The following is a 9,705-nucleotide window of genomic DNA, read 5'->3' on the forward strand; positions in this document are numbered from 1 at the left end:
TTAAATTATATCATCATGTGTCTTAGGTGCTTGACTTGTACTGAGCTTAAACTGCGGAGACATAGGAGTAGTTACAGGTTTGGAATTTGACATTCTAAACCTTTCAAGAACTTTTCTAAGATATAACTCCTGGGACAGATACAACAATTTCTTTTTTCTGTCCCGTTTGATTTCTATTCCTAATATCCTCTTGGCTGCTCCCAAATCCTTCATTTCAAATTCCCTGCTCAGCTCAGATTTCAATTTTTCAACCTCACTCTTGCTATTACTTGTTATCAAAATATCATCAACATATAATAGCAATATCACAAACTTGGCTTTAGAAGGAAATTTGAAGTAAACATAGTTATCATAATGACTTCTATGAAACTTTATGTGAGCCATAAATTCATCAAATCTCCTATTCCATTGCCTGGGGGATTGCTTTAAACCATACAAGGATTTGTTTAATTTGCAAACATAATCCTCTTTACCTCTGACTTCAAACCCCTCAAGTTATTTCATCAATATCACCTCATCAAGCTTTCCATACAAAAATGTTGTCTTCACATCCATTTTTTCTAACACAAGATCAAATTCTGCCACCATAGCCATAAGTATTCTAATTGACCTGTGTTTCACTACAGGAGAGAAAACTTCATTGAAGTCAATTCCCTCCTTTTGAGTGAATCCTCGAGCAACAAGTCTAGCTTTAAATCTATCTAGTTCAACTCCTTGGATGCCTTTTTTCTTCTTGAAGATCCACTTGTAGCTGACCACTCTAGAACCAGGGGTTTTTTTAATCAATTCCTATGTATGGTTGTCATGGAGAGACTTAATCTCTTCATTCATGGCACTTAGCCGTTTTTCTTTCTCCTTGCTAGCTAAGACAACTTTAAAAGTTTTTGGATCTTCCTCCAAAACTTCACTGGCAGCTACTAGAGCAAATGCTATTAGATCAACATATCCATACCTTTCATGTTGTTTGATTTCCCTTCTCGTTCTATCTCAAGCTAGCATATAGCCAGCTTCTTCTTGTTGTTTTTCTTCAAATTTCTCTTCATCAAGAGGCCAATTAACAGCTTATGTTTCAGCATGCTTGTCCTTAATCTCCACCTCAAAAATTAATCTTTTAGAACCAGCTTCCTTACTCTGATCAGTGTTGGATTGAACCATGCAGGGCTTGGTCTTGTAGGCCATCTCAGCTTCATTGAAGACAACATCACGACTCACTAAACACCTCTTAAAACCAGCCTCCAAACACCACAGCTTATACCCTTTCACTCCCTCAGGATATCCTAGAAAGATGCACTTGACAGCTCTAGGTTCCAATTTGTCTTGCCTGATGTGAGCATAGGCAACACAGCCAAACACCTTTAGCTATTTTAGACTCGATGGATGGCTAGACCAAATCTCCTTAGGGGTTTTAAAATTTAGAGCTGTTGAAGGACACTTGTTGATGAGATATACAACAGCCATTGCTACTTCAGCCCAAAAAATCTTGGGTAATCCTGCACTCAGCAACATACATCTCACTCTCTCCAAAATGGTCCTATTGAATCTTTCAGCTAAACCATTTTGTTGAGGGGTGCTCGCAACTGTCCTATGCCTTGCAATGCCATTCTCTTTGCAGAAATCATTAAAAGGTTCAGAGCAGAACTCAAGACCATTATCAGTATGAAAGCTCTTCATCTTTCTGCCTGTTTGGTTTTCCACAAGCGTCTTCCAGCTTTTGAAGTTATCAAAAGCCTCATCTTTTTTTTTTCTAAATGTAGATCCACAACTTCCTTGAGTAGTCATCCACAATGCTCAAGAAATACCTTGCTCCAAAATGAGAGGGGGTCTTGGTTGGACCCCAAAGATCAGCATTGAATTTGACTCTGCAGGATTTGCCATAGACACAATGTTCACAGAACTTCAATTTCTCCATTCTGTCCCCACATAGCAGCTCCTATTTTGCCAATTCAATCAACCCCTTTCTCACTTAGATGGCCCAACCTCATGTGCCATAACTCAATTTTTGATAAAACTCTTCCTGTTGCAGTGGCTGCAGAGCCAATTACAACTTCACCATCCACAAAATAGAGCCTATTCTCCATAATTCCCCTCATGACAATCATGGAGTCTTTAACTACATTTAGTATTCCTTTTTCACCCTTGAACACATACCCTCTTTTATCAAATTCACAAAGAGAGAATAAATTTTTCTTCAGCTCAGGTACATATCTGACCTCTGTGAGAATTCTCTCAACCCCATCATGAAACTTGAACCTTATACACCCAATTCCTTCAATTTTGCAAGGCTTGTTATCTCCAAGGAGTACTAACCCATCTGCTTGATCAGAAAATTGTTCAAACCATGATCTATTTGGTGTCATATGCCATGAACACCCTGAATCCATTATCCATTTAGTTTCTGGATTCTTTTCAAACACCATCAGTGCCTCTGCAGATTCATAGCCATCATCTTGAACAATTGCAGCATTTCCTGAGTCCTTTTTCCTATTGTTATTGCCACCATTTTTCTGCTTTTCAGGACAAACTTTCCTTGTATGATCCTCCTTTTTACAGTGATAACATTTGATTTTGAAGACATTTCCTTCACCATTCTTCTGGTTTTCTGGCTTTTGCTTCTTCTTATCAGATTTACTATCTTTCTTAAAGGTCTTGCCTCTTGCTGTCGGCCCTTCACCACTTGTAGAGGACTTCTTTTCCTTTCTTTCATTCAATTCCTTTGAACTCAGAGCAACCTGCACTTCATTAAGAGAAACAGAGTCTTTTCCAAACAGTAAAGTCTCTTTGAAATGAGAGTAACTCTTAAGCAAAGAGCACAACAATAGCAAAGCTTGATCCTTATCATCAATGGTGACATAGATATTTTCAAGGTCTAGCAACAGTTTATTAAACAAATCCAATTGTTCTCTTACTGATCTATCTTCATGCATTTTAAACAAATACAAAGGCTGCTTTAGGTAAAGCGATTAACTAAAGATTTAATCATGTACAAACCTACAAGCTTTGACCAAACCCCAGCAGTAGTTGTTTCCTTAGAGACTTACCTCAACACCTTGTCTCCGAGACTGAGGATAATTGCACTGTGTGCCTTCTACAGTAGTGTTTTCTTATCCCCATCAACCATCATCTTTTTTGAGTTTGGCTTCTCCATCAAGTGCTTCTACCAGGCCCTGTTGAACAAGAAGGGCTTTCATCTTCAATTGCCATAGCCCAAAATCATTTTGCCCTGTGAATTTTTCAACCTCATACTTGGTCGAGCACAAAATCATCCACGCTCACCGCACCAGTTTGTTGTGCCAAGATCAGATTTACTCACAAGAAATATGAGTTTCTTGTTTGAACAAGAATAAGCAAAATGCAGAAAAGGGATGAACAAAGGAGAACTTCATAGAAATGTGATTTGACTAGAGTAAAAATTCAACTCTAAATCTCCTCACAGCAACCACTTTTATTTAAACTTTGCAAATCCCTCCTCTGGGTGCAATCTCTCTATTGATCTAGGCTATGTAGAAAAAGAAAATGGAAGCACTATCTCAAGCCTAGCTAACTTAACCAACTTAAAAATAAGTTGGTAAAGTCTAAGAGAGACTAACTAATAGTTGTTAATGAACCAACATACAACAAACATAAATATTTTCATATTCATAATATACTAATAGTTAAATTTTCTGTCTGTTATGGTTTTGCAAACCTTTACATAGTCAGTTTGGGTTCCAAGTCTGAATTAAAAAAAGAAAAAGGTCACTAGTCATTAGATCTTTATGACATGGATTAACGATATGATAAAAATGTTTCTAAAAAATATTTATAAGATTGGTAAGACGAGAGGGAAAATATAAGTTATATACTACTGCTTTGTTATTATAAACTTTAAGTTTAATTATATTTTCAATTTTTCTATTTTTTTAATTTGAATTTGATCTTTTTTTCACAACTAAAAACTAAAAAAACATTTTGAATTGTCCTATTTTTAAGATTATTATTATTAATTTACTTCGAGAAAAATAATTATGCACTAAAAGTGTAATATCATTTTGTCTTTAAAATCTATCATAATTAAGGATTTTTTTTTATTTTTGTTTTCATTTTTTTACTTTTAATTTACAAAACTGACATGACATGTTATTTTCAATTTGTTTCATGTTTTCAAAATATTTGTATAATAAATAGAAGAAAAAAACAATTTTACTATTTTCTGTAGAAATCTTTAAAAAGAAAGAAACATATTGAAAATAATATAATAATTTTGTAAATTAAAAATAAAAACAGAAAATGAAAATAGAAGTAAATAGAGTCTAAATAAAAATGAGAGAAAAACAATTATTTTCCCAGCTATCTATTGATAAAAAAAAAGTGAAAACGCACCTAATATACTTGGTAAATTTATGCTAGTAATAATGCCATAATGCTTGGACTTTAGCAGTTTATCTAAATTAAATTTGATGGTGTAGCACAAATAACAAATATATAAAATTTACAATTGTTTCCAATACTATAAGAAGCATAATGAACATGCTACATTGATATGGACAATAACATGTATATTTATAATGTAGAATAATTAGAGATCCAAATAAACTAAGTACTACAACAGTTCTTGGAAGAGTTCAAGAAACAGGTTTATATGTACCTTCCCAGTATGAAGAGCAACTTTACGGACAGAGGACTGAAACAACAAATAACTAAAAGGTTAAATGCAATACTTCACATTAAAACAATATTAGTTTCATCTCTAGGAAAACAAAGATTATAATGTAATTATAAAATAAATCATGATTTATACAAATTTTATAATAAACAGAACTTGAAAGTTGAAAACACTTTGGTCTTATCCATTAGATGACAACTGTACTGTACTGGTCTTATCCCAATGAAAACTCACTGCAAGAAGAGATAGCCCTGGTTTCTAATGTAAAACATCACATTTTACAAATAATGGGAGACCACTGTTAGGGATGTGGATGGGTGTCTTAGGATCAGATGTGCAAAGCCTTCTCCCCGCAGCAAGAAGTTTATTTCTTCTGTGGAAACCCGTGATTACCGGGTCACAAGGTAGCAAACTATAGCAGTGCATCAAGATTAACCCTCAAGTAAATTTTATAATTATTTTTTTAACAAATTGAGGTAAATGATGGCAGGTGACTGATGATTTACGATTCAAAAATGCACAAAATTTCTCATCCAACTCCATGTGTGTAATGGAAAAATGGAATGCACAAAGCTAATGAAAATCATTTAAAATAACAGAGAAAAAAAGGCAATGGAGGAAAATCATTTCCATTGTAAACAAGGCCCTGAAATCAAAACAAGAGACAGAGCCTTTTTTCTTCTCCATAAGTGACAAATCAAATAATAGCCAAATCAACATCTTGCATTTCATCAATAAAGCAGTGCACACTTCAATAATTTCACAAACTCTCTCTCTCTCTCTCTCTCTCTCTCTCTCTCTCTGCATAAAGTTCAATATTCACAATATCCAGGAAGACTATGTGCTACATGTTCTTGATCATCCAAGAAAGTTCTTGAATCCAACACTGAATTTAGGCTTGCTTTTATATCATTGCTTATCTTCGTTTTGTGCAGAAGCCAACAACTTCTGTCAAATTCAACTGAAAATCCACTAGACTTACAAGTAGCCCATTAATTTCTAATAAAATCTTACAACTTACTATTTTATAAAATCTTACAATTTACTATTTTCCGTATCCTTACGGCTTTTTTCAAGAGGTCTCATATAAAATTCGATCCTAGTTTTTTGCTTTGGTAACTAAAAGTGGGCATCTATGCAGATCAATTTCAGAAAATCATTTCATTGCAATCCAGAGTAACAAAGCACCCCGTCCAAGTGCACTACAATTAACTCTAAAGGTAACATAGGATAGCTTCTTGGTAGCATGTTTCTTTCTTAGACACATGTACCTCTGATAAGTACTGGTTCCCCAATTTGGGGCCAAGTTCGGGCTCCATCAAAGCATCTAGTCCACTTTGTCAATAACAGCACCGAAGCTCTCATCCTCAAACTGCATGGCGGTCATGTCCATGATGCGCCATCGCATGAGGGGATGGTCGCGGACGTTGCGGTGGAGCATGTCGGAGATGACGATCTTGGAGAAGTCGATGTTGGTGATGGCGGTGTGGCCAGCGTCGTAGAGGTGCTCGGAGAGGCGGAAGTTGCCGCAGCCGGGGATGAGGAGCTAAAGCGGGAGAGGAACGGTTTTGAGGAGGGAGAGGAGTGGCTCCCTGAGGTTGGGTCATTCGGCGTACCACTCGAAGGAATCACCGTGGAGGGTGAAGAACTTTTCCCAGTTCTCTTTGCTCGTGAAGTCTCCCAGGGTTTCCAGAATGTCTTCCGGGGGACGACCATGGCAGTGAGAACGTTAATGACCTTAATAGCAGCCTTGTAGAGAACATTCCGGAGACTTTGCCTTGGTCCTTCTCACAAAGGCTATGGAAACCTAAAGGGGGAGTAAAGAGTGAGAGGGAAAGTCTAAGAGTTAGAAGAGGAAAGGACTTGAGAGAGAAATGAAATTTTAAAAATAGTGAAAAATATTCTAAAACGGTTTTTACTTAGAATGATAGTCTTCTAAGGTGGTTTTATAAGACCGTCTTAGATTGACAATCTTCTAAGGCAATTTTCGTAAAATCGTCGTAAAAAATTTGCATTTATTTACGAAAATGTCATTGTGTTTCATTCTAAGTCAGTTATTGATCGATTGACATAAAATCAACGTCCTAAAAAACTATTTTTATAGTAGTGATCATTCCAAATCTCCCCCTATTAAGAAACCTTGATGTCTCCATAAAAAATAGTTAATTTGTCTTCAAGGTTCCTCACTTCTCCCTGGATTCACTGCTCTTGTTAATTAGTCTTAGCAACCCATAACTCAAGAATGTCACCACGGCAAAATGGACAAACTGGTTCATAATTAGAAGAGCTAGATGTACAATCATCATTCTTCTCTTGTCATAGCCTCAGGGTGCAATGAGCACACATTTGATGGCCACAGGGTCTGACCTTAATTGTGCACACTTGGTCAAAGCATATGAAACATAACTCCACATTACTGACTTATATAAAGAGAAACAACCATCAAATAAATCATGTATCATCTTTTCTAGACAAAATGTTCATTCCATGTAATCCTGAAAAACACTAGACCACATTCATGCATTGACATGACACATTAATGTGGTTATTGCATTCTAAATCATGAAAGCCTATGAATGAAGTATTGCTAGAAAAAAATCAGCCTACTACATGACAAACATTCCAAAGACTACATGCAGATGAAATAGTATTTTTGTAATTTTCAAGTGTCCCAAAGAACTTGCTTGGGACCTCTACCAAGGCTTAGTCTTTAATCAAACTTTTCCATAAGCACATATAAGAAGATAAAATGTATTGAGTTTCTCCATCAGCTAAAATCAACTTATACACCTTAGTTTTTGGAGAAGTTAAATGATAAGAGCATCTATATAAGTTAAGCTCATAATTGATTTTAGCTTATGCAAGAAGTTCAAATCATTTTACCACCTTCTTTTCTTCTTCTTCTAAGTGTTTATAGATAAGCTTATCCAAACGAGGACAAATCTTAACTAATCAGACAAGAAAGAAATGTGTTGTACCTTAGAGGCAATATTATCATTATTACTCTCCGAATGCAGTGAGGATGGTGGCATGTTAACTTCTACCAAGGCCTTTGCTTCCTGATCAAGCTCATTGATGAACTTTAACTGGTATGGCCAAACAAGCGGTGCTGACGAAGGACCCAACAGGGCAGCACATTCCTTATGCTGGTGCTCCAGGGCAACTGTGTAAGGCGTATTCCTAAAAAGAATTATTTAAGCCAGATCTTAATAGATTTGCTTCTTATGACTAAGGAAACCATGAAATTTTTGTTTTTAAGTAACCATGAAATCTTTAAGAATTATGGAAAGGATAGAAAAAAATCTAATGTAGGAAATCATTCTCTATTGATATTAACAAGTTAGGACAAACAAAATCTTTGATGGCTCTAAGTGTTATTTCTGCAGAAACATTTATCATTGTAAAATGCACACTATATGTGAATAGTGAAACTCAAATGCTTCTTGCACAAGGGATATTATAACTATAACCAAGTAAAATATTGGATCAAACTGGTCCATAAGTATTCTTTTCTTGAGTCTTATTTGAAGATATTTAGGTGCAATATATAGACATCAAGCACAAATTGTAGTTAATGATGGAATTTTCGAAAGGGTCCACGTTCCTCTATTTTTTCCGTTGTAGTTTTTTTGGGAATTTTTTTTTTCTGAATTTGGTCCATTTTTCCCCCACGTTCAATCCTTATCTCTACAATGTTCAGTAACAAACTTACGTCCTTATCCTCAAACCCACGTTCTGATCAAAATTGGTTGAGCTCTATGATGGGCAGACTCTATAAATAGGATGGGGTGCTGTCAATTTTGAATCACCAAGCCTACTTCTCTATTCAGAAAAATACACCATCTATTTTGAGTGAGTAAGGATCTGGAAAAACAAAGCTGACTTCGGGTTTGTGCTTGCGTCGCTTCATGTTTGATCTGCAATGGCTGGAGGTACGCTTTGTGTTGTTTAGCTTCCGTTGTTTGATCTGAATATGTCATTTAAATTCATTCGCATGTTTAGATCACTATGTATATCTCTTACATTTGGTATCAGAGCTCATGTATGGCTTTGCCTTGCTTCAGTTTTGGAACTATATGTCAATAACGTTGTTCTATTCAATACGGGTATTTCATTTTGATGGCTTTTAATTCAAACTAATATGAGAAATCTGAAAGAGATTGATGAGTCTTCTATGATTTAAAGTATTTTTTCATGTTGAATATGACTGGAAACCTTCGGGTTTTCCTTTCTGTCGCTACTTTTGGCTCATGATGACATCACACGTTTTAATAAGCCATTATATGGTGTTGAATATGGCCCTTGATATCACGGGAAACCTGTCCCTGAAATTTGAAAGCATATACTAAAACTTGTGTGTGTGTGTGTGTGTGTGTGTGTGTGTGTCTATATATATATATATATATATGATATAATAAGGTCATCTTTTCACCTATAGGAAAAAGCATATTAATTTATTATTTATCTACTTAATCAATATGATTTAAATATGAGCTATTAAGTGCATTTTAGTGTGTTTGAATTATTTATTTATTTATTAAGATTAATTGTATGTTTATTTTGGTATTTAAGCATGCAATATTAAGCTAAATAATTTATGCACATTAAATTTAATGGTAAAGAGCTTATATGGTTTCAACTATTGGATAATTGTATGCATATATTATTTATTTACTTTTGAAGTTTTGCGTGTATGATTTTATACATGCGAAGTTATCTTGAATATTTGTTTTTGTTATTCAATTTATTTACATTATTTAGAATATTATGTAAATATTTAGTTCTTTATTAAGAATTAATGTTAGGTGATTAATATGATTTAATTAATTAGAGAATAGCCACAACATCTTTAATTGATTAGGTTTATATATTAAGTGTAAAAATCACATTTAAAAAACATTGGTTGTGATTAATCATATTTAATGTGATAAAATATACCCACAGGAATTTAGTTATGTTTGTATGATTAATTAGGATAAAATATTTGGTTATATTTCTTAATTTACCCACATAAATTGAGAAAAAGGAACATAATATGATAGTTCTAATTGAGTAGGACTTTG

This window comes from Glycine soja, chromosome 18 (assembly GCF_004193775.1).
Source record: "Glycine soja cultivar W05 chromosome 18, ASM419377v2, whole genome shotgun sequence".
NCBI lineage: Eukaryota > Viridiplantae > Streptophyta > Magnoliopsida > Fabales > Fabaceae > Glycine > Glycine soja.